The following is a 26,697-nucleotide window of genomic DNA, read 5'->3' on the forward strand; positions in this document are numbered from 1 at the left end:
ACAGGCCTGCCTACTGGCTCAGTATCTTTTTACCCAGGCTCTTGCTTTTTGAGGAGCTGGTATCTCTTCCTGTTTTTGGATCTTTGTTGGAGTCACCCAAATCTACTCTGATGAGTTTCCACTAAGGGCTTATAGACTCTTTTCTTTCAAAAGACTATTGGTATCCTTGTAAAAATTTCACTACCTTAACATTCATATACTAGTAATTTATCTCTAGGGGAAAGTTCAGAATACATATCCTTAACATTCATATACCAGTAATTTACCTCTAGGGGAAAGTTCAGGATACATGTTTTATTATAGCTTGACTATCCTTGTGGCTGAAAATGGGAGCAGTTTGGACATAATATTTTCCATAATCTGTAGAGAGCAATCAATACTTGGAAGGAGAGTGACTTGGTCATAGTGTGATCATTCCATTTTCTAAAGCATCCTTCTCTACTCATCTTTGCAGGATCATACCTTTTCAGTATTTCTCAACTGCTGGTTAGCATGAGTTCTTAGAGCCCCAAGGTCCTCCATGCGAAACTGATTTCTGTTAAGTTCCTTTTATTTTCTTAGAGTTTAGGTATGATGGGAATAGGTTTAATGAAGCAAGTCAAACAAATGGTTGATTTGTTCCCTGGAGCCCTTTCTACCCATGAACATTTAATGTCTGATTTGTTCACAGGAAGACACAGCTGTTAGCAGGCAGCTTGTGGGCCCTGACGCAAGGAGGCGAAGCCTTCCTGTGAACTTCAGAACACATGCCAGGTTGGGAAGACTGTACTTTTCACCACTTTAGAGGGTTTTTCTCTCAAATAAATGTGTAAAGGAAGATGAAGGGATAAGACTTGTGACTAATATCTCTAGGGAACCTAATTATCTCTGCTCCCGACCCATGTCTGGCCTCCCCCATCTTTCCATTATAAGACTCACTGCATTTTATGACAAGGTGGGTGTTTGTGATCCATTTCAGGATGGAGACCTCCTCACAGTGGCGTTCTTTCCATGACGAAGCTGCTGCTCAGCCAGTGGGATCCCAGTGAGCTCAGGGAACAGGCAGCATGTCAGGTTGATTCAGCTGAGGAAGTCATAGCCTCCGTCTGGCCTTATAAGGCTGAGGTTCCGGTGGAAGCAGGACAGCCTCAGCTTGAAAGCCCAGGCCTCTGAGCATTCCCAGATGACATCTGTGGTTTTTCCAACACACATTTGGCTGCCTTGGTTCCCTGCACTGCTTCGGTTGTGCAATCACAACTTGGCGGTTTCTTCATCCTGTGGAATCTGTACATTTTCAGCTCTGACATCTCAAAAATAATCATTGAATCACTTTTTCTTCAGGGTGGCTTAATCGTAAAGCAGAGACATTCTCACCAACAATTCTCGTAACCAGTATTAGCAAAGTCATGACTTAGGGGGGAGGAAGGTGCCATGGAAGGAGGGCCACCTTCAGGATTGCGCACACTGGGTTCTAATCCTGGCTGCCTTTTCTTACCTGCTGTGGGAACTTAGGACTTTGGGGCTCAGGTTAATTTCGTGTAAAGTGCAGAAAATAGTGCCTACCTTGCAGAGCAGTTGTGAGGTTAGATATAGTGTAACCCAAGTGTTACATAAGTGGATGAACTCAGTAAATTGTATAAAAACTATGAGTGTAGTAGATGTGTATATGTGTATTGTGTAGTGATGGCTCTACAGTGGAAGTGAGAGTAAATAAGTTGACTATATGTATAAGAAACATCTGTCTCTTTACTGCCCTCAGTAAAACAGACATGCACACACACACACACACACACACACGCCATATGCATGCAAACACACACACGCACACATTTCTTGGAAACCTCATCTTAACTCTTGATGACTAATTTACTTCTGAGATCAGACCATGCTGATGCGTCTGTGTCTGTGAATCAAAGCTCCATGTTTATGTCCTGTCTGTGGAGGTCTAGATTGTTTCTGTGGCTATTGTAAGCCTTGTCTTTTTTATCTTTTCAGCCATCAACTGCTTGCAGGTACAATCTAACTCTCACAGATGTCCAAGTTCTGAAGATGGAAATCGTTTTGAATCCTATGTTTAGAACTCTGAGAGAGAAATATTTTTCTCTAATTCTTGAAATATATTTCTTTCATTGCAGCATCCATGTGTCTCCCAAATAGAGTTTAGACAGATCAGAGAGACAGTGATGCTACTCACCGAGACAAGAAGCATAAGAAGAGAGCAGGCTTAAGGGAAAGAGCAAATTCTATATTGGATGTGTTGAGCTTGATGTGTCTGTGAGATCCATGGGAAATGTTGAATACATAGTTACATACTGAGAGAGAATCGGTAGAAATACCGATTCTGTAAATATAGACTTGAAGGTTATTCACATAGAGGTGAATGTTTAAGTCAGAGGATTCATCTAGCAAGAGGGCATGGAGTAAGGAGTGAACAAAGTCCTCTCAGGAAAGCAACATGTCAAAGCTGGGCAAGGGGAGAAAAACAGCCAAAGGAGACAGGAGGAGTGAGAGAGAAGGAGGAGGAAAATGGGAAATGGAGTGTAAGAGAATGGAGCAGACAGGGGTGTCAGGAAGGTTGTGGTCAGATGTGTGTAAGTCAAGATAGAGGTCAAGTAGGATGAAGACTGAGTCTCCTGTGGACTTTACAGGGTTGGATAGGGCTGCTGTTTATCTTGGCAGTAATAGTTCAGCAGTGATGGAGGCTAGATATCAGTGGGCTGATGAGTAAGTTGCAGGTGAAGAGGTGGGCAGGTATTGGAGGGTGAAAGACAACAGATTTAGACATCTTTTTTCCTTATTCATTCTATGTATTTCTTTTTTAATTTAGGAGAAGCTTGAGGCTGTAGATGTGACTGAGAAGGAGCTATGAGGGAGAAATTAAGCTATGAGAGAGGATACCTCACAAAGGGGGTCCCCTGGGAGAGACAAAGGAAGGATCTCGATCACTGCTGGTGGAATTAGTCCCATCAGAAGAGCACTTTTTCCGCTGTGAAAAGAGAAGCACAACAATGTTCAGAATGATAGTTGTGGCTGCATCCTCAATTTTCCTTGCCTCCACTTCCTTTCCCAAACCATGACCCCCTACCCTCAGCTTTATCCTACCATTTGTATATTATTTTAAAATATAAGAATTTTATCTACCTAGGCATTTCTGCTTTGTTGCGGATGATCAGCTGGTACCTCAGGTGATTTAACTGTAAGTTCTGGGGGGTTGGGCATCTATCTGTTGGACATTCTTTTTGGTGACATGCCTTGGTGAGGGGGTGGGCTCCTTCATTTAGGCACTCAGGAGAGAGCCTTCAGAGCGAGACTGGACTTCACTGAGTGGAAATTAGGACATAGCTTATGATCTCCAAACAAAATGAAATGAGATTAGGGCCTGGCCCTCATTCCTCTAGTGCTCTAATTGGCTGTGAAAGTTGGCCTCAGACACTAGTCAGCACATTATGCACATTGGTGCTTCATCTTTTGTCCTTAAAAAAATACTTCAAGAGTTATTTTCAGCTCATTAAGGGACGGGAGTCTTGGTTAGCTTTGATTACTTTTGAACATGGAAGTGATTTGAAAGCTTAGCAAATACAAGATTCATCTTCCTTGGAGTGCTTTCCTTTAATTCATTTGGTTAGCTTGGCACTAAGAGGGTGTATGTCTCAGGGTAAGACTTAGCACTGAAGTAAATATATTGCTTCTATCCTGTACATAAGAATTGTTTGTGTGTGTGAAGCTGGGCTTCAAAGAATACTAAAGGTAACTTTGGACAGGGAAAAAGATGCTATGGTGTGACTGCTGAGTATGGTCACTGTCTTAGGGTGGGTGTGGAGGAAAAATACCAAGTCCTTCAGGTGTCTTTGCCTTACTACCCAGCAGTCCTACCTCCTCTCCAGCTCCTGTAGGCAGCTCAAATTTCACCTAAAATGCATGGCTTAGGGCAGCCAGGTTATCTAGATTTTGGGGCATCTCAGGCTCTGGCAATATGTGACCAGGGGAGAAGATCATATCTGGCTATTGTCTCTCAGGAACAGCTATGGTTGGGCCTAGTTTCAATGTGATTGAAAAAATTTCCAAAGTCTTGATGGATCAAACTTGGTTGCACATGTAAATTGAGGCCACCTAGGAAGTTAAAAAGAAATGGTGATTGCTGATGCTGGGGTCCACATATTCCGACAGTTTCTGGGGGAAATAATTTGGTTTTCATATGTGTAGCCTTTGTGGGGAAGATGGAAATCTGTGGAGGAAATGTACTTCTCGGAGGAGTCTGAACTTCATTTCACTAGGACTTAGAAACATTATTTAAAGATGAATTTGGAAATGGTTTCTTTGTAGAAACAATTACTGAAGAATTGGGAGCTCAGGCAAAGCCTCATGCAAACTCAAAGCATCCAGAATGCTCATGGAATTCTCATTCCACAGTGCCCGTTGGAACAAACCACAGAGCTCTGTAGGACCTGGGATTGTTTGTTTACAGGGCTCTAAGCCTTGAAATCTGCATTGACTCTCCAGGAAAGATTTCAGCAGCAATTTCTCTTGAAGCCAAATACGAATTTTTTAAAAGGTGAATTAAATGGAATCAAACCGCATCTTATTCTCATTAACTCAATGAAGCTAACCTGGCAATAATGTGGTTTCTGGAGAGAATCTCAGATACCACTTAAAGTCTGAGATGTTTTCTTTGTGACTTGAACATGTGTTTACATGAACATTATGCTTACATTTTCTTCCCGTGTCTTTTGCCAGCTCCCATATTTCCTCAGTAATCTGTGAAGATTTTAGTAAAATACTATTGAGAAAGAATATGAATCTTCTCTTAGATAAGACTTTCTGAATTGGTTCCTCAGAAGAAAATTTTCGTTTTTTTTTGTTTTTTTGGTACTGGGGATCGAACTCGGGTCCTTGCGCTTGCACAGCAGGTGGCCAAACCACTGAGCTAAATCCCCGGCGAAATTTTCATATATGGAAAGCAAGGCCTTTTCTTTGTTGGACAATTCCTTTTGTTAAGTTCCAAGTTGTTTATCTGTCACTGAGTTATTTATCTGTCTTCTTTTTTTTTTTTGGTACCGGAGATCGAACTCAGGTCCTTGTGCCTACGGGGCAGGCAGTGGAACCATTGAGCTAAATCCCTGGCCCTATTTTTCTTCTTTGACACGTTTGTAGTTGATTTTGTAATTTTCTAAGCTTTGATTATTCAGAGCAATATTATTATTGTAAGAAACCATGAAGTCATGTTATAGCTCCTTTTGGTCTTGCCCTCAAGGAATTACATTAATCCATCTCTTAAATATTATGTGAGAAAGAAGCCATAGAGTTCATCAGGTCCTGCACTTCTCATTAGGTCTTTTACTTCACAGCATCATTCTTCTGGGACCCTAGGACTAGACTGCTAAGGCCACTGCTCCTGTGATTGTGGTCGACCAAAAGACTCTTCCCAATGTAAAGGAGGCTGAGATTTTGCATGGGAGGCGACTGTGGTCATTTATAATTCAATGTGTAATGTCTCACAAACTGTCTCCTGGCAGCCATTCAGTGTTAGAGAATTCTACAGAAGAAAACAATGTCAACATAATAGACTCCCAATTCATTGAGCAAGAAACTTGGGTTAAACTTTCAGGAGGCCTTTACTGTTCTTCAGAGTAGGGGCCGAGTGGTGGAGTACAAGGAAAGGTCTGAGCCACAGAGGGACTCTGGGACCGGCAGCCATCTGGTTACAGGAAATTCATAATTCAAGGCCAAAACAGAACTTGTAAGAAGATCGACTTGAAGTGATGAACTCTTTAACTTCTGGTTTTCCTTTTTGAATGTTTGAATTGAGGTTCTGGCTAGGTTTGATCCCACCGGTAGGGATTAAGTGGCCCAGTGCCGAAGGGAGACAAATAAATCCATATATTACTGAAAATGAAGGGTTCTTAATATTTTTGGAGGAAGAGCTGTGAACTCTGATAGCTGGAGAAATTTATGGTGCTCTTTTTAGAAAATATTTTTTTGAAAATTAATATAAGTAGGATTGCAAAGGAGAATAATTTTATTGAAATATAGTTGTTGAAATAAAACATTTAATACAGTAATATATGTGCCTCTCCATGTATTAAATGGTAAGCTCTCCCAGTGGATTTAGTAACTATTACAATTGCAAAGTAATGATGTATAAACATAACATTCTGAGATTTCTGTGGCAAGTATAATGTGATGTTAAAAATCCCTGTAGTTTCTTTTTTTTTTTCAACTGTATATCCTTTTATTGGTACATTTTAGGTATACAATATAATGACATTCATCATTGGAAATTTGCACCTTAACATAATCTCTCTTGGTTCTTATTTTTCCCCCTTCCCCTGCCCTCCCTTCAAGCACTCCATCCCTCCCTATTTATAAACTTTTGTTTCCTTATTTTCATTTTCTCATATTAATTCCATTCCCTTCTTTCCTTTCCCCTACCCCTCCCACTTCCCCTTCCCCATTGCCCCTTTTCTTCCTACTTCACATTATCTATTATACCTTTTAGTCCTTATATACACTTTCAGTTTCTCACACTAGAGAAACTATTTGGTATTTACACATGTGTGTCCTATTTAGTTCACTTAAGAGTATTGCCTCAATGTGCATCCATTTAGCTATAAATGTCTCTAATTTCTCATTTTTTATGGCTGTAGTACTCCATTTTACAAAAAAACACACATTTTCTTTATCCAGTCTCCAGTTGATGGGCATCTGGGCTGTTTCCAAGTTTTAGCTATTACAAACTGTGCTGCTATGAACATGGGCACACATATATCACTGTGGTATGATTCTTTTAATTCTTTGGGGAAGATACCCAGCAGGGGAATAGCTGGGTCAAAAGGGACTTCCAGTCCTAGTTCCTTGAGGTATCTCCATACTGATTTCCACAGTGGTTGCACCAGGCTACACTCCCACCAGCAGTGGAGCGGTGTTCCTCTTTCCCTACAGCCCCACCAGCATTTGTTATTGGTTGATTTCTTGTTAGCAGCCATTCTTTATGGGGCGAGGTGGAATCTCAGCATTGTTTTCATTTGCATCTCTCAAATGGCCAGTGATGAACATTTTTTCATGTATTGATTTTCTATTTCTACTTCTTTGTGTGAGAAATGTCTGTTCATTTCAGATGCCCATTTTTGGATTGGGTCTTTAAATTTGAGAGGTCTGATTTTTTAAAGTTCTTTATAGATTTGAGATAGTAGACCTTTGTCTGAGGGACCGCTGGTGAAAATTTTTTCCCACATTGTGGGTTATCTCTTTATACTGCTGGTGGTTTCTCTTGCTGTGCAGAAGCTTTTTAATAAGAAGAGATCCCGCTTGTTGATTGTTTGTGCTAGTTCATGGGCAACTGAGTTTTTGTTCATAAAATCCTTTCCCACACTAATGTCTTCAAGAGTTCTACCTAACCTCTGTTCCAGCCAGTTCAGTGTTTCTGTTTTAATATTTAGATCTTTAGTCCATTTCATTTTTAGTTGAGTGTATGGTGAGAGATATAGGTCTAGTTTTAGTCTTTGGCAAGTTGAAGCCCAATTTTTCCAGCACCATTTATTAAAGAGGCTATCTTTCCTCCAGTGAGGGTGTTTGGCTCCTTTGTCAAAGATGAGGTGGCTGAATGTGTCTGGAGTTGTTTCTGCATCTTCTGATCTGTTCCACTGGTCTTCTGGTCTGTTTCTTTGCCAGTACCATGTGGGTTTTATCACAATAGCTTTGTAGTATAGTTTCAAGTTGGGGGTTGGGATATCCCCTGCCATGTCTCTGTTGCCTAGAATTGCTTTTGCTATTCTGGGTCTCTTCTTGTTCCAAATGAATTTTTGGATTGTTTTCTCAAGGTCCTTGAAGTATGCTGCTGGGATCTCAATTGGAATTGCATTGAATCTATCTAGCAGTTTTGGAAGTATGGCCATTTTCACTATGTTGATCCTTCCTACCCAGGAGCAAGGGATGTCTTTCCATTTTCTGATATCATCTTCAATCTCTCTTTTCAGAGTGCTATAGTTTTCAGAAAAGAGGTCTTTGATTTCTTTTGTTAGGTTGATTCCTAGGTATTTCAGTTTTTTGGATGCTATTTTGAAAGGAATTGTTTGTCCGACTTCTCTCTCAGTGAGTCTGTTGTTTGTGCAGAGGAAAGGTATTGATTTTTGTGTGTTGACCTTATATCCAGTTACTCTACTGAATTGGTTATTAAGTCTAGAAGACTTTTGGTGGAGTTCTTGGGGTCTTCTATAGAGAGTATCATGTCATCTGCAAATAATGACAATTTGACTTCCTCATTTCCTATCTTTATTCCTTTTATTTCTTTCTCTTGTCTAATTGCCATGGCTAATGTTTCCAGAACTATATTGAACAAGAGTGGTGATAGTGGACATCCTTGTCTTGTTTCTGATTTTAGTGTGAAGGATTTCAATTTTTGACCATTTAGTATGATATTGGTTGTCGGTTTTTTATAGATGGCTTTTATCAGATTGAGGTAGAGATCATGTATTCTTATTTTTTGTAGGGTTTTAATCATAAATGCGTGTTGCATTTTGTCAAATGCTTTTTCTGCATCTATTGAGATGATCATATGGATTTTGTCCTTGGCTGTATTGATAAAGTGTATTACATTGATTGATTTGCATATGTTGAACCACCCCTGCCTCCCTGGGATGAATCACACTTGGTCAGGGTGTATGATCTTCTTGATGATCTTCTGCATTCTATTTGCCAGTATCTTATTAAGGATTTTTGCATCTATATTCATTAGTGAGATTGGCCTATAGTTCTCTTTTTTGGTTGGGTCTTTCTCTGCTTTGAGGATCAAGGTGATGCTTGCTTACAGGAATGAATTCAGGAGTATTGCTTCCCTTTCAATTTTGTTGAAGAATTTAAGCAGGAGTGGCAGTAGTTCCTCTCTAAATGTCTTGTAGAATTCAGTGGTGAAGCCATCAGGACCTGGGCTTTTCTTAGTTTTTAAGTTTTTAATTAGATTTTCAATTTCATTTATTGATATTGGGTTGTTTAGAATTTTTAGGTCTTCTTCATTCAACTTTGGTAATTCATACATATCTAGGAATCTGTCCATTTCTTCTCTGTTTTCCATCGTATTGTATAGGTTCTCGAAGTAGGTATTGATAATCCTCTGGATTTCTGCTGTGTCCCTTGTAATTTCATCCTTTTCATTCCTAATTGCATGGATTTGGGCCTTTTCTTTCCTTTTTCTGATAAGATTGGCTAAGGGTTTTTCAATTTTGTTTATTCTTTTGAAGAACCGACTCTTGGCTTCATTGATTTTTTTGTATTGTTTTCTTAGTCTCCATTGCACTGATTTCTGCCCTGATCTTTATAAATTCCTCCTTTCTATGGGCTTTGGGTTTGTCCTGCTCTTCTTTTTCTAGAAGCTTGAGGTTCAGAATCAGGTTGTTTAATTGGGCTTGCTCTGTTTTCCTAATATGAGTATTCACTGCTATGAGTTTCCCTTGTAAGACTGCTTTCATTGTGGCCGATAGATACCGATATGTTGAATTGTCATTGTCATTTAATTGAAGGAACTGTCTGATTTCTTCTTTCATTTCCTCTGTGACTCATTGGTTATTCAGAAGTGTGTTGTTCAATTTCCAAGTGTTTATGAAATGTTTGTGGTTTCTTTTGCTATTGATCTCCAATTTCATTGCACTATGGTCTGATAATATACAGGGGATAACTTCAATTCCTTTGCAATTACCCAAATATGTTCTATGAGCAAGTATGTTGTCTATTTCGGAGAACAACTCGTGTGCAGCTGAAAAGAATGTGTATTCTGATTTATGGTGTGAAACACTGTAAACATCTGTTAAGTTCATTTGTTCAAGAGTTTGATTGAGGTCTAGTATTACATTGCTTCTTTTTTGTCTAGCTGATCTATCTATTTGTGACAGTGGGGTATTGAGGTTCCCCACTACTATTGTATTAGGGCTTATATGATTTTTCATGTCTGTTAGTATTTGTTTTATATAGTTGGGTGCACTTGTGTTTGGTGCATAGATATTTATGATTGTCATCTCTTCCTCTTGGATTGTTCCCTTTACAAGGATGTAGTGTCCTTCTTTGTTTCTCTTAATCAGTGTGGGTTTGAAATCTACTTAGTCTGCAAAGAGGATAGTGACTCCTGCTTTTTTTCGGGTTCCTGTCACATGGAGTATTATTTTCTACCCTTTAACTTTCAGTCTATGAGTTTCTTTTTGAATTAAATGTGTTTCTTGTATGCAGCACATTGTTGGATCTTGCTTCTTGACCCATTCTGCCAGTCTATTTCTTTTGATTGGTGAGTTGAGAACATTTAACATTGATGGTTATGACTCATACATATTTAGTTATTGTCATGACTTTTTCTTTTTGTTGGATTCTCCCCCTTTGCTTTTAATTTCTTGTCATGCTCAGTGGATTCATTTGCTGGGCTTCCTGGGGTTATGATCCTTGTCTTTTCCTAGGATTTTGTCTAAAAGTTTTTTGAGTGCTGATTTGGTATTCATGAAGTTCCTAAGGTGCTCTTTGTCATGAAAGTATCTTATTTCTCCATCAATTTTGAAAGATAGTTTTGCAGGGTACATCAATCTGGGTTGGAGGTTGTTTTCCTTTAGGGCTTGAAATGGATCACTCCAAGCTCTTCTTGCCTTGAGGGTTTGCGTTGAGAAGTCTGTTGTGATTCTGATGGGCTTTCCTTTGTATGTGATTTGTTTCTTTTCTCTAACTGGTTATAGAACTTTGTTCTTCTGTTGGGTTTCTGGAATCTTAACAATTATATGCCTAGGTGTAGATTTTTCTTTTTTTGATCAAGGCTAGTTGGAGTCCTATATGCTTACATCTGTTTGTCAAGTTCTTTTCCCCTCCTTGGGAAGTTTTCTGCCATTATTTCTGTGAAGAGTTTTTTTATGCCATCTCTACTCTCTCCTGTTTCTCCATTGAGCCCAATCAGTCTTATGTTATTCTTCTTTGCATCATCTAGTAGCTGCTGGATTGATGTCTCGTGGTCCCTTACAATTTTAAAGAAATTTTTCTTTTCCTGGTCACTAATTGCAATCTTATCTTCTATATCTGAAATTCTGTCTTCACATTGGCTCATTCTGTTGCATAGACTTTCAATGGAGTTTTTAATCTCCTGGAAATCTGTTTGCATCTATTTTATGGATTGATTTGTTTCCTATGTAGGGATTCCATCATGTTCCTCAGCTCTTCTATTTTTTTTTATCTGTGTCCTTTCTAGTTTTATTAATCATGTCTTGTGCTATGGCCACAATCTCTGCTGTTATGTGAGAAATTATTTTTGCTTTTGTTTTTCCATATCCTCTTTCATTGCTAGTTCAGGGAGTTCAGGTGGTTGAGCATCAGAGTGTTCCATCTTGTTTCCCTTTGAGGTTGCTGTAGGTCATCTGGAAGTCTGGTTCTGAGGCTTGTTTACATGTCTTCTCATTTCGAGGGGGTGGGTGCTGCTAGCTCCCTCACAGCTCACCTCCTCTATGCTGGGAGTGGTGGTAGGTTTGCCTGGAAGCGTCCTACTCTGTGCTAGGAGCTGTGGCACGTTGACCTGGAAACTTTCTCTGCTCTGGGAGCTCTGGCACCTTGACCTGGAAGCCTCCTCTGCCAAATCCCTATAGTTTTATTGATAATAAAATCATAGTACTGTTAATACTATTAGAATGTTCTGTCCATATTCATAATGGGGGGAGAAATGCTAAATTTCAGTTATATGTTAGTAGGACACAGAAAGTGTGACTTTTTTCCCCTCTCATCCAAGTTCACAAGATTCCTTAATTCCATCCTTGGATCCCATGAAGTACAGAGTAGCAGTTTAGAAATCCTTGCTCTAGTTTAAGCCTCCTCTTTTGGGTGGCTGGTGACCTTCTGGATTTTGCCTTGTGCATTGTGTTTGACCCTGCCTAGGAAAAGGATGGAGCTGGCCTCTGTACCATGGGTCACCTCGAGGGAACAGGAGTGGGAAGGTGGAGTTAGGAGTACAGGTGGGCTTTCCTGTTCAGATGTCTAGCCTGATGCTTGTCTGATGCAGGCAATGGGACCTTTGGCCATCAATTTCTTTAGGATTTGAAGGACCATCAAAGATGCACTCTTTACATTCAGTGCTTCTGTGCAGATCAGCACCTTGATCCTTCCTGAGAGGATAGGAAAGGACAGAGAGTAATAAGGGTCTGGAGATCAGCATATAGAGAGGCCTGGGGCCCAGGGAAGGAGGTGAAGAGTGAATTTAGAGTTTTGCCTGTGCAGCATCATCTTATAGTATAAAATAAATAACTCAAATGTCCTCAATATCCCACTTCCTAGCATCATTTTTTCTGGATTGATGATCCTAGTTTCTCCCCAAAAGTCCTGATTCTTCTTCACTTTGAGGCTTAATTTTGCTGCTTCCCTAACAGCTCAGTGGAGAATTGAGAGGCTTCTCTCTGAAGATCAGTTCTGGAGCAGAGAGAGTGAAGGCCTTATGGCCCTAAAACTGTGCCAGGCCCTCTGACCCCTCTAGTGGCAGCTTCCATGAGGTCCCAAACATGGAGGGTGAGTCTCCAACTATGAGATCACTGTTGTCCCATGATCCCTGGCCTAGCTGCCAAAGCATAGTTGCAGAGATACATATGGCAGTCCCATCCAACAGGTTGTGTGTGAGTGTGTGTGAGTGTGTGGTCTACAATGTTTGATGGGTTCATACATTCACATTTCTCATTTGGTTTCCTAATCCAGGAAGGAATGTTTTTGGTTTACAGTTTAATTTAAAAAGATATTTGGAAAAGATTAAAAACAAAAAGCCATTGGCAGTTAAGTGAGGATGATTTCTTCCCCTAAGAAATGCTGGCTGGAGGGCCACAGAGCTGCGGGTGCCAGCTCTTCCAGAAGTGGGGAGGAATCCCATGGGCATCATGAGATCCTGTGTAGTTGATGAGCTTAATGCTATTGGGTGAAAAGTTTCTTTAGACCCTGATCGCCAAAAGCATGGCCAGGTATAAAGGAGGTGAAACAAGTAGCTCCAGCACTTGGCATCTTCGTGTGGCTTCCTGGGAGATGATATGTACACTCATTATCCAATGGGGAAAGCAGGGCAAGTCTGTTTAATATTAACAAGGAAGAATTTTGTTTGCTCGAGGTTCATGTGACCTGAGTTGATTGGAATTTTGATGAGGAGGAGAGGTAGGTGGAAGAAGTGATTAGGTGGGGTGTCCAAGCCACAGGTAGAAGGATGTAAGGGTGTGGTGTGCACACACCACCACCACCATCACCACCACCATGTTAGCAGTTACTGAAGGAGAGGGGAACAAATGTCACCTCCAGAAATAACAAATGCTAAAGAATATGTGGCCATATTTTTTTCTAAACCCCCATACCATCTAACTTCCCCCCCACATCTGTCCCAATATAACAGATACAAACACATGTTTATGGATATGAACAATGAGCTCAGAAGACCTGATTCTCTACCATGTGGCCTTGGAAGCCTTCTCCTGCAGGGTGAGGAATTTGGACACATAGGCTCTGAAACCCTTTCCCTCTGACTCCTGTGGTCCACAGCTCTGACCAATCAGGGCAGGGCACTGGTATTTTTAGCCTTCCCTTCTGTGAGGGCTGGTACAATGACTTACTTTTAGTGAATAAGGTCATTCTTCATTATTAAATATGGTCAGAATCTATCTATCTATCTTTATTTTTTAAGTGAGAGAGTCTAGAATTTCTTCAAGTTCCTTAAAGCTACCAGGGTCTAATAACTTCCCAAAAGTTTAGATCCATCATTTTAGGGTTTTTCCTAGAATCCTAATCTTCCTACCTTGGCTCTAGATGGACACAGAGTGTATGTAGCTTGGGACTGTTAATGGTTCCTATGGCTTAAAAGGTTAACTAATGCAGTTTATGTGTGTGGCTCTCCACATGTTCTGAGAAATATATGAAAGCTTCAAGGACAAAGTTTAGGCATTCATTTAGGTGGAAGTTGAGTATAATGCGTAATGTTAGGTATAAGAATGTGTAAGGATGTATAAGAAAATGCCCTTAACTTTCTACATTGGGAAAGCTACACATTTGCTTCATGACTCCAATCCTTTGAGTCCTTTGCTGATGCCACTAAGAGTGACTACTCCAGGCAAGAGCTGAGAATTACATCCACATAAGGATCCAGCAGCACCATGGCAGGAAGATGCTCACCACAGTCCAGGGCAGCACAGATAACTGACAAGAAGAAGCTTGTGAAGGCATTCCAAGAGAAACTTGCCTGCAGCAGTACTGTGACCGAACATCCCAAGCACAGCAATGTTACTCAGCTTCAAGGTGACCAAAGAAAAAACATTTACCAATTTCTCTTGGAGACTGGCGTTGTCAAGGAAGAGCGACTCACTGTTGATGGATTCTGAAATGAACCTAAATACATGGAGAATGTCTTGAATGTCTTCTTCTCTAAACCCAGCTTGGCTGCTTTGTGAAATGATTTTCTGCAGTGAGTGGGTTTTTCATTTATTTAATCATTCAAACTTCCATTTCCATCTGCAAGATGACAGAAAACATGGGGTGTCTAAGTTGTAACATGTGAGAAAATGCAGTCAGATGATAATGAAACCCCATATTCATTGTAACAGGTTTCCAATGGAAAATATTTTTGTTGTAAGTATTTATTCATTTTTTGTTCTGTTTATTTTTACTTGACCCAATGTTTTTTGTGGTATGAAACCCCCAAAATCCCCTCTTTTTTTGGAAATGCAGAGAGAGAAGAGAGAAAAACCAGGACAGTGCCAAGAGTTAGTGAGGATGAGGAGCAACTGCAATCGCACATATATTGCTGGTGGAAATGCAAAAGGATGTAGTAGTCACTTTGAAAAAGAGTTTGCCTAAGACTTACCACGTGACCCTTCAGTCCCACTTCTAGACATTTCTCCATGAGAAGTAAAAATATGTTTACATTTCACCTATATGCATGTTTGTATAAGCTTTTTTTTTTGTATTAAATTCTTTTATTGGTACATTGTAGGTATGCAACGCAATTGCATTTCTCATTGGGAATTGTCCCTTTACATGATGCATCTTGGTTCTTATTTTTTCCCCATTCCTAGCCCTCCCCTCACCCCCTCCACCCTTCCCTATTTACAAAGACTTTATTTCCATTTGTTCCATTTCTCATCATTTTTCCTTTCCCTTCTTTCCTTTTCCCTGCCCCTCCCACTACCCCTACCCCTTTGGACCTTTTCTTCCTATTTTGGATTATCGATTGTTCATTCTAATCATTGGTGCATTTTAGGTATACAATATAATGACACTCACCATTGGTGTTTGTATAAGCTTTATTCATCACCTCTAAATACAAAACCATCCACATATCCTTCAACTTGTGAATCGTTCATATACAAAATAGCTGGAGGAATTACTATGCCTTGTGTTAGGGAAAGAAGCCTCTTACATGACACTCTGGAAAAGGTAAAATTATGGAGACAGAACAGTTAGTGGTTGGCAGGAGTTAAGAGTGTGGGGAGCGTCTGACTACAAATGGACATATGAAGAAGGGTTTTAGGAATGAAGGAATTGTTCATCCTGATTGTGGTGGTTATATTGGGAATTCCTAGTTAAATGCCTAGGCATTGGCCAAAACTCACAGAACTGAACAATAGGAAAAAATAACTTTACTCTATATAAACATAAAAATAAATTCTAAGCAAAATAAAACAAAAGAAAGAAGAGAAAAGAAGGTAGCTCCTGACTGGAACTGAGCTTATTACTGAGCCAAAGAAGAGGAGCTCAGGGTCCCTGAAGGACACCCTACTTGCTACTGCATATCCCACTAGCTTTTGTCCTTGGTGTGGACAAGCAGTGGGAAGGACATGTCCATTGTCAGTGTGTAGAAACCCAGGAGTTTGACTCAGAAAACCAGAAATGGAATAAATCTTGGGAAAGAATAATTGTGTTGAAGTGAACAAATTGGTCTTCAGAATGAAGTTGGGAAAAATATTCTGGCATTACCTCTTTGGGCAAGAACAATGCAGATCAGGGCTCATGATACTTGTCCAGGAGGTCTGAAAAGCTGCTGGGACACTTTCACAGCCTGGATTGTTCTCCATGTTTTTCTTCTCTGCTGGCAGTTCAGAGAGTAAAGGCTGTGTCTGTCAAGGGAAGCCGACTCTTTGGGAGCAATCAGGCTTTACAGCAGCAGATTTTAAGCATTTTTGTAAGAGCCATTGCTTCTGCTTTTACCTTCAAATTTCAGTCAAGGAATGAATGTGTTACAGTGGAGAGAGCAGAAACTTTAGTCTTAAGCTTATGGTTAGACTTTATGGTTAAGCTTCTGGTTAGGCCTCCATGTCCTCTTCCGAGACATACAGTTTTGTGAGGATGAGAGATGAAGCAGAATTATCCTCCACCCCCAGTCACAGATTCACCTGAGTCACCCTCACCCTCAGCCAGGCCTTGTTAGGAGTGGATCAGGGTCAGTCATGTTCACAGGGCAGCTCTCCTTTCCTTATGTACCATCAAAATAATGGGGTGAATGGCATCTCCAGAAAAACCCAGTGTGCATCTCGAGGTAGTGGCATGCTGCTTAGGTCACTAAGAAGATGAGAAGTGAAAAGGTTATTGTGGCTGTTTCCACTGGGACCCTGGGCAGGGATGAGGGACCTTGCTATATCCTCACCATCAGAACCAAGTTGTCCTCCTTTGACTTTGGGTCTGGCATAATGGGATAAGGGGAGCCTGCCTTTGCCTCCTGACCAAAGTTGAGGTCTAGAGTCTGGAAACTCCCATCATGTGGGGGGTGTTGGAGGTTCCTGGGTGGTAGTACAGGAATGGGAGATTGAATGAGCAGGCTATGAGAGGAAGAGAGGGGTGGAGGGGGGGAGGGAGAGGAAAAGGGGTAGGGGAGGGAGAAAAAGAGAGAACATGTATGGTACACAGTGCTTTATGGTCCCTGAGTCTCCCTACGAGCTCTCTTTCCTTTGTGAAGTACAAGGAAAAAGACAAATTGTAAAAAAATACAACTTCCATTCCTTTTATACTGAACAGCTCATAATAGTGGTGTGATTTACCCTGCAAACCCACTTGTGCACTTCTGTCGTGGTTCTGTGTTTACAGGTAGAGGTTTTGGTGACAGAGACCTTAACAATCATGTGGTCATCATAATCATCATCATAGTTTTCTGAACATTTACCATCTGTTTCAGGCTCTTCAATCACTAAACCATATATTTAATGCTTATATTAACCCCAGGTTGTTTTCCTTTTCCTGTAGACATGAGGATAGCAAGGAACGGGAGGACTAAACTATCTTGTCCTTGATCACACAGTGAGAGGACAATTCAAACTGAGACCATCAGTTCCTATGCTCTTAGTCACCATTTTATGTGAAAGTGCCTCCATCTGCTCTTATCCATCATGAGAATTGCAAAAATGAATCCTCAGACATCAGCTCATAGTTATCAAGGAGCTACCTTTTGGTTTTGGAGCTACTGAGATGAGGATAGCAATAATTTATGGCTTAGAAGGGTGCCCATCACATCACCAGTTTTATTATGGCCAGCATTGTCACTGTCACCATTATCTGAGTGCTTCTCAGGGGAGGCAATGTGGATTTCACTCCCTATAATTTTTTAGTGACTATAACATAATGATTGTACTTTACTTAGGTATGATACTGCAGATGAACTTTTCATTAAAAGGAATTGACTTGAAAACAAAAGATTGAGCAAAATGAGATCTTTCTTGGTATTAATGATAAGTGGTATAGACTGAATGTTTATTTTTCCCCATAATTCATATATTGAAATCTGATTGCCACTCTGACATAGGTGAGACCCTACCTTCTCTTTGATTTCTGTAAAATGACAACAATAATCTTTCCCATCAGATAAAATCTATTAAACATTTGTGGGAATTTACAGAGAAAAGAATTAATTTAAATGAATGCATTTTGTATAACTTGAGCCAAATGTTTTCTTGCATTTGTTTCTGATTTATGTGAGTGTGTGTATTTGAGATGGAAAGGCACAATGTGGGTGTGTACATGTACGTTGTTTCGAGCTCCCCCATCAGCCTAGTCAAATGTACCCTGTGATGTATTCCACTCTATTCTGTGTAGTAGGGAGAACATTGATAGTTCAGTCAGGGATGAGCTTCCAATAAGTGACAGCTCCGGAAGGGAGATGGTTAGGAAATGTGCAAGGGCTATGAAGTTTGTTTAGTTCATACAGTACATTCCGTACTTTTCAAGGGGAGGGAGAGAGCTGCTTGGTTGAGTTTAATTGAAGAGGCATTTTTCTCAGATCTATATGAACCACATGACTGATACGATTTTTGCATAGCTCCCTTGCTCCATGTGTTACCCATTATGGATTCAGAGGGCTGTGAAGGCCAAAGCGTGAGCCAGCACACCCCATTTGCAGATGATAAATGGCTTTTAGTCATCCAGGAAGGGCTTCCCTCAGCTCACCCTGACCATCACACACAAGATGTAGTCCAGAATGAAGAATTAGATTTTGGCACTCCTGGATGTAAGTTAGAACATCAAGCTGGATTTTCTGGCTATCCCCATTGGGCTTTTCTATTAGTTAGAGTCCCATATTAGGAAACATCTTTTCATTTACTAAAAAGAGAAAAAATTTGATTTTGAGATAAATTATTTATCATTATTCAAGAAACATTTATGTATCTAATATGGAGTAGGCACTGTGCTATATTAAAATATGAATAAGACTAAAGCTTTGTTCTCAGAGGTATGTTACCAGTGCTGTCTGGTGGAGTTAGGAAAGGCTTATGCTGGAGGAGGCATCTGAGTTGAGTCTTGGAGAATAAGTAGTGTTTTACCATTTTCAGCCTTATTGATCTAGGCAAAAGCTCATCTTGTTTCATTGCAGATAAAATAAACTGGTGCACCACAATCTAACTTATCTGACAGAGTCCAAATAAGATTTATTAGGTAGTTCCTATTCAGTAGTCAAATACAAGCCCCTCTCTTTTTTATAAGAAAGTATTGATAGGATGTGATATTTGGTTTCTCATGCAAGAATTCCCTCCAAAGGAGCAATAAATAACTCATAAGAAATTTCAGGGCCCATTAAAAACTGGGCAGCAGACTATTTCACAATACAGGTAGTCCCCATTTTGCACAGTTCCAGCACCTGTGGGTTCAGTTACTCTTGTTTTCTTAAATAATGCTAGTCCCCAACACCCGGGCCAAGCTTTACTGACCATAGCATATTAACCATGAGGAATTACTGCTGCCTCTTCAGTCCCCAAATCACTATGCAAATAACAGACACACTTGTGATCCATCATGTTGCCTCTTTGTTACTAATAATACACTCACGTGGGCTGGGGATTTAGCTCAGTGGCACTGTGCCTGCCTCACAAGCACAAGGTCCTGAGTTTGATGCCTGGTACAAGAAAACCCCCCAAAACAAACAAAAAACCCCCCACTCTTCTGACATTTTACAGAAATGGATGATTGAAAAAGGGAATTGGCTGACAAAGATAAAAATGCAGCATAGAAGAGAATGTGATAAACCTGGAAGTGAAATTCAAATGCAGCCAGGGAACTTAGTGAAGATGCACTTACCAACGTAAAGGAGGAAAGGGATTGTAACGAAAAGGATGAAAATATCCCAGAGGAGGTGACACCAGCAAAAAGAAGAAAACATTGTGTGAAAGGAACTATTAGAGCTATTTCACAACACTGAAAGCACAAGGATAATATGTTGGGAACTGACTCAAATTTAGAAGGAGAATTTGCCAAGGCTTAGAAAAGCTGTTCTCTCCATAATTACACTCTGAGAAAGAGGAAAGGCAAACCTTGTTTAGGCTCCTCTTAAGTTTTTTACAAACAAAGAAAACATTTTAATTCTCGATGTTTCTAAATTTTAAATTAGTGCACTAAATAAATGCTAGCTTTACTATTTTTTCATTTATTTATAGCCAACAGCTAGAGAGTTTTTAACATTTTGATAAAGAATTTTTAGGGCCAGGGGTAGCAATAGTTTTGCCTATTGATTATTCTGGTGTGGACTTGTAGTCAAGTTTATGGCCCTTGCCTTTGTGCAAAGCAGAGACTTCCTCTATTTTGAAAAGACCAAAGACACTGAAAGCCAGGAAAAGTCCATAGTAGGAAAATATGTGAATCTGATTCTGTTTCCATTCTTAAAATGAAGGCTACAGTTATTTAAACAGGGTGCTTTGCCTATATTTCAGAACTCTTGCATTTTACAGGGCAGGGGACATTTCCTAGATGCAATACTCATTTAAAAATTTTGCTCAACAAACTATTTTCACCCATTTGGTTTTCCAAAGACTTTCCCAGTTGCTCTTTTGGCCTGTTAGCAGTTTTCAGTTTCATGAAGGGCAGGTGTATGTTCTGGTCTTTGAGTAGAGAAGGCAGAAGAAGGCAGCTTTCATAATTATAGGTCTTATACCTGTGGAGTCACCAGATTAGTGAAGGTTGTTGTGAAGAACATTTGGTTTTTCCTGCTCAGGGTCCGTTCTCCAGTATGGTGGTAATACTCATCCACTCTGCAATACGCATTTTTCATTGTGCATACTTTTGGGGTGACTGTCAAGTCACCATGGGCTTTCTCTCTGGAATTCCAATATTGAACATGGCGACCACTGTGGCGGATTTTCCCCCAGCAGATGTACCCTGGAGTGCTGTGCATTAATTCTGCTACCTACTTCCCATTCTTTCTGCATGGTGTTCTCCAATTTTCCCTTTACTTTTCTAATCTAGCTTGTGTTCTTCCAATAGATTTCTATTTTTTTGCTGAACTTCTTTAGAACTGTCTTTGATTAAGAAATGTAACTTGTGTTTGGTTCTTAAATTAGACCTAGTTAAAAAGCAAAGACAAATCATAAACCCTTCATGTAAAAGAATAATCATGTGTTTCTAATTTTTTACAAATCACAGATGAAGAAAATGTCAGAGATTTGCCTCAACTCAGTGAATCTCTCTCTTTCCCCAGATGGAGAATTTTGGTGGGTCAAGAGCCCCAAACTCACAAAAAAAATAACTGGATCTAAAACATGAGAGCATATTGAGCACCTACTCTTCATGAGCACCTACTCTTTACTCAAGATTCAAGTGAGTTGAGAAAGAATATCCTTCCACAGTTTTCATTTATTCATTAAATCATTTGTGGAGATCTTATTGTATGGCAGGCACTGTCCTAGGCACTTGGGATAAATAAGTCAAGAAGCCGTACAAAAATTCATGCCCTCTTTGAATTCCCATTGTAGTGATTGGAAACCTAAGTGGAACTTGAATTACTTTTTTTTTGAAAAAGGCCTTGCTATGTAGCCCAGGCCAGTCTTGAACTCATGGCGATCCTCCTGTCTCAGCCTCCCAAGTGCTGGGATTATAGGCATGTGCCACCATGTCTGGCTGGAACTTGAAATCATTGGGTATAAATAAAATAAAATATAGATGGACTGGATAAGGTAAAATTTACTTGAGATTTTGACTTTTTGCCTCGAATAAAAATCAAATCCAAACTTTCAGAAGTGCTAAATTCTTTTCACATTGCTGGCTTTTCCATTTATTTTCCTTTTATCAGTCATGGCCGAAATTGGAAGACAAGCATGTCTAGTTTAGATGCTTTTCAAATCACACCAAGAGAATTAAGAATGTCTGGTGCCTGGAGCTTGGCAAAATACCCTCCACACGCTCGTGCCTCAACACCCATCAGATGATGGATATTTGTGATCTGAAGCTGGATTTCTCAACAAGAGATGGGAGTAATTCTATCCTAGAAGGAGGGAAGTTCTTTCCTTGCTCTCTTTCCCCAACTTCTAGGATGAAGGGAAAATGACTATGGAGATTAATATCCAGAAGGCATTTCCTGGCTTATTTTCATAATGTTAAAGAGAAGAGATTGGGCTTTTTGTTATTTGATATGAATTTTAATATCTCCAACTGTTTTGGCCAGTTAGCCATTGCTATCTAATGGTAGGTTAAATACAAACAACTTTGTTTTTCTGAAGTTGCCAAACTTGATTGAGGATCCCCCAAAAGAAATATTTTGAAAACAACTCATTATTCCGTTTGTAGAATTATGTTCTTTACACACTATTCAGCAGAAACTATGAATTTTGAAGTAAAACATGTGAGATCGCAGGTTAGTGGGCTCTTAGAATTGAGCTCTGGATCTTCCAGGAATTAGAAGTTTGACATTAGCTCTGTTCTTTATCTGATCTGTATTTTAAGAACCTAATCTTTGGAATAGATATAAAGAAAGACAACCCTTCCTCTCCTGGCGATCTTTGGAGGCTGTATTAAACAATAGGTATGAAATGCTTCGATAAAGTACAAATCAAATGTAAGATGTTATTTTTCCTGTAACTTGATGCTACCTTACTATGTTCAAAGAAATAAAATATCATTTTTTTCTTTCAAGAGAAGCAATTTAAATTAATACTACAGAATTTTCTGAAGTCAGGGTGCCAGACAAAATGGCTATTGCTATAAAAGAGTCAGAATTAAGTTTGGAAGGCGTTTGCTATAGAAATACTTCAAGAAGCTTTGGTTTCCTGGAATAAACTGAAATTTCTGAGATTTTTAGCTTATGTGAGGGCTGCAAAACTAAAAGAGTGAGAATTAGGTTCTCAGTTCATTTGGTGGAACTTTGAAAATTTTGTTCTCATGTTGTAAAGTAATCAAATCTGCTGGAATATTTATAATGTTTCTCTTTGCTTTTTTCTAATTCCTCCATGTGAATTTCCTTTGGGAGTTTGGCCACTGTAAAAGGGATTGCCTGGTGGATCTATTTAGACTAGATGGCTATACTTTTGTCATGTTGAGCTAACCCTCTGACTTTAAAGCAAATTATTTTCCCACTTATCATTTTCCTTATGGATTTGTGGAGGTTCTTTGGAGCTGATCAATATTTATCTTTTATCTGTTTGGTGTGTTGCAAATATTTTCTCTTACGTTGTCCACTTGTTATTTTACTTTTGTGTATATATGTGTGTGTTCTCAGGAAGAAGTTTGAGTGTAATCTTCCAAGTCCCACCCACCCCTTTATTTACTGGTTCTGAATTTGAGTCACACTTAAGAAAGCCTTTTCCTTTTCAAAACTATATTTAAAAATTGTTCTCTCACTTTTATTTGGCCGGTGGGGTTTATCATTTCTGTATTTAATCTGTCTAGGTTGTGTATGGAGGGAGTGTAGCTTCAGAGTGGCCTGATTCTCTCGGCTTCCTCTGTCTCAGACCCCAGCCACTACCCCCACCTCAGCGGGGTGTTTATGCCACCTGCCATGCATTTGAAGCCTGTGTCTTTCCTCTTTCATGCCCAGATTTGATAAGGTGCACATCTGGATGTGCCAGCTGTTGGCTTGGGCAGGGACAGAGCCCAGAAAAATTGAGAGGTAACCTTCATGGAGTGAATGGGAGCCAATGGGAAATGGGGAGACAGAAGGAACTCGTTCTATGTGTCTTTCAATGGGGTGTTCAGAGGTGCTGCCTTTATGGAGTGAGTCTGTGAGGTCCTGCCTGGCTGTGCAACCCACGGTGCCCACCCGTGAAGCACTAGTGAGCTCTGTCCCATCACTCTGCATCAGCTGGCCAGGTTTCTTTACCTCGCTTCACTCCCCTGACCCTTACTCTCCTTGAGCACCCTTAGTAAATATGAGCACTTAAACCTTGCTTCAGATACCATTTCTCGTGTACCCAAGCAAAGATCAGAAGTGATTCAAACCTGAGTTTTTACAAATGGAGGGCTCTTCATCATCAAACAATTGAATTCTTTATTCTTCCTCACATGTATGCTCGGTGCTGCTTCTGGGCTCTGTTCTGCTCCACTGATTTATGTTTTTCTCCATTGCTATCAACCTTTCTGTTTTCATAGATTTAGGGTTTAATACCTAGTAGGTGCTAAATAATTCTTAAAGATGCTGTTTGCTTCCTTCCTTCACTCATGCTCTACTCTCACATCTGGTTTGACTTTGGTTTTCTGTTTTATCCTTACTCTTACTATTCAGCACGGAATCAGTCACCTGCCCCTCTGATCTACCGCCAGCATTTCAGCCAGCCTCATCTCTTAAATCTCTTAATCCAAAGTTCTTTGTGATTTGAAAATATGATATGAGTTGGTAATGTGGAGGAGAACAGCTAGAAACATGCTAACAATCCTTTCTGTTCTTCTTTCATGGTGTTAAAGCCTCCGGACTTTTCACTGGACCTCCAGTCTCCAGAATGGCAATCCCATGTCTTTGTATCTAGGTTTGGGCATGGTGCAAAGTTTTGGTTACTGGCTGGCAACAGAAATATCATGTGGAAAGTTCTGATAAATTCTTAAGAAGTAGCGTGCAGTGCTGTCTTCCTTATCTCTTCCTCCAGCCTGCCGCCTGGAGTGGACCAGCTGCCATCTTGAATCATGAAGCTGGGACCTTGGACAGCAGAGCAAGAAGACAGAAGAGACCTGGATCTCTGGTTATGGAGAACCAGACAGTCCTGGATCTTATACGTGGATACATATATACATTAACTTTTGTACTTTTAAAGACACTGTGATTTAGGTTTTTTTCCTGGTATTTATAAACTGAATCTAAGCATGCAGAGGAGAATCTAAGATGCAGAGGAGAAGGTTGTCTTTTCCCCAAGTTTGTTTAGAAAAATTGAGGACTGTTAAGAAGCTATAGGTTAGTCTAATATAACTCTTGTGGACTTTGGGCAAATCATTAGATCAATGAAATAACCAGCAAGCGTAGAAAGAGTCAGCCAGAACTTACTTCTAGCCCAGAAGCTTGCAATCTGGACTGCCACACTATACTCAAACAGCTCCTTTCTTCCTTTCCCTTTCTCTCTCTCTCCCTCCCTCCCTGCCTCCCTCCCTTCCGTCTCTCCCTCCCTCCCTTCCCCTCCCCTCCCTTCCCCTCCCCTCTCTCCCTCCCTTCCCTCTCTCCCTCCCTCCCTTCCCCTCCCCTCCCTCCCTCCCTCCTTCCTTCCTTCCTTCCTTCCTTCCTTCCTTCCTTCCTTCCTCCCTTCTTTCCTTTTTTTTTTTGTGGATTCTTATAAAAGGGAAGTGGAAAGAAAGAAGACATTTTCTGGTTCCATGAATTCAGTATGCCAAAAAGCTCAGCTAGGGGAGACTGGCTAAGAAGTGTTTTATACTTCTATTGTTGAAGGACACGAACCCCTGGCTGATGAAAAAACTGGAAAGAAAACACATTGATGAGACTATCTTATTTTTATAAAGTTAGCACTGTTTTGATTTTTACAAGTTATTATCTCAGAAATAAGCAATCTTTTGCAGTTATAGTGCTTGGCTCACTAATGCATCAGCATATACTGGGGCCAGTTCTCCATTGCCTTGCTCAGAAAACCACCCTGACAATGTGATGGGCTTTTCCTAGTGAAAATAAGCAAGTCCTGGCTCTAGGATGAAAGAGGAAGATTCACGTTTTCTCTTTAGAGCATACGTTTGCGTGAACTCACACAAGGGCCTCGGTCTCCCACATGTGTGCCGATCTGGTTATGCAGAAGGTTGTAGGAAACCAGAGATAAATGTTTTCCTATCTGCATAATGGCCATCATAATGAAAGTACAGGAGGCAGGAGAGAAAGAGGGTCAAAGCTCCACAGCTCTGAGCTCACTGGAAGAGTTCATTAGATTTATTCAGGTTGGGGCTGGCATAGAAAAATGTTAAAAGTCAAGGGCACTGGATATATTACGGCCAAACAACCTAATAGTTGTTTTGGTGGTTACTTTGCTCATCTGTTTAAAAAAGACTGTTGGGAATAAGAAGGAAGAAATCACAGTGAAAGCAGGACAGGCTTTCCAGTCGTTATGTGGAGTGCTGTGAGCAATACGGAGAAGTTGGGGAGCCCTGATCTAAGCTCTGCACCGTTCTCTGCTCAGGGCACATTCCTGGGGCTTTTAGATCAAGTTATTGCTCCTAAAACACTCTGTTTAAAAGTGTTTATGAAACCCAGAGGGTCCCTTTATGAATCCACTCTCTCAATCTGATTAACTAACTGGCTGATTCAGCAGTGCAGGCCCTGGGAGGTTGAACCCAAGAAGGTCATTTTGAAAAGTGTTTAAGACCATGTCACTGGTGAGTTAGGACAGGCAGAGGCCAAGGCAGTGCCCCATCCACTAGGGAAAGCCAAGGCAGCATGAGTAGTAAGGCAGTAAAAAGTGAAATGCGGAAGGTCCAAGGCAATAGCTTCCCAGCAAGGAAAGTTTCCACCCAACCCTTCACTGAGAAAGCGTAGTTTGAAATCCTCAGTCCTTCATTTACTAATTAATGCTGTTGCCACCATGACTTTGGGATAATGAATATCAGGAATTGTTTTATTTTTTTCTTCACATACAGAGTTCAAATATGAAGTTTTAGATATCAGATAAGAAACAGGGGAGCTGGAAAAGTTTTTTTTGTATTCTTGAGTGTGGAGAGGTCCCAGCTTGAGCTTGTAGATTCCCCTGAGCATAGATTTACTTCTTGGACATGGGTCAGGACTCCCAGGGGACCTCAGCAGTTGTAGTTCTCACCATAACAAGACTGTTAGTATTGGCAAGTAATGGAGAATTGCTTCTTACCAGAGAGTGTGGTTCATTCTCTAGTGGGATGTGTGTGGTCAAAAGAGCCTGCCAGTATTTCCGTTACACTGCTCTCTCTCTCTGTCTGTCCCCATGTCTCTCTGTCTCTGCCTCTGTCTCTCTGCGATCTCTCCTGGGTAAGGTTGCTAGTCACTGCCAGAAGAGTTCCAGGTCTGCATCCATCACTATGGTCAGATGTGCCAGAACCGCTGCTCAGCAGATGTCTTCA

The 26,697-nt window shown here is 40.4% G+C and overlaps 1 long non-coding RNA gene across 5 annotated transcripts in view; it reads left to right on the plus strand.

Annotated features, from left to right (window-relative positions):
- Positions 1-26,697, plus strand: part of LOC110345201 (uncharacterized) — a 332,723-nt gene that overhangs the window by 95,905 nt on the left and 210,121 nt on the right. The window contains exon 5 of one of the 5 annotated variants that reach the window (XR_015449799.1): positions 20,894-24,785. The exons of 3 other annotated variants lie outside the window; for them this stretch is intronic. This is a non-coding gene — a long non-coding RNA (uncharacterized LOC110345201). Of the gene's footprint in view, positions 1-670; positions 16,760-20,893; positions 24,786-26,697 lie in introns of those variants that run through there. One more of the 5 variants, XR_015449797.1, reaches the window with a different exon arrangement.

Source organism: Heterocephalus glaber, unplaced genomic scaffold (genome assembly GCF_053883595.1).
Source record: "Heterocephalus glaber isolate CG9 unplaced genomic scaffold, H.glaber_assembly_v1.0 deba00000809, whole genome shotgun sequence".
Lineage (NCBI taxonomy): Eukaryota > Metazoa > Chordata > Mammalia > Rodentia > Bathyergidae > Heterocephalus > Heterocephalus glaber.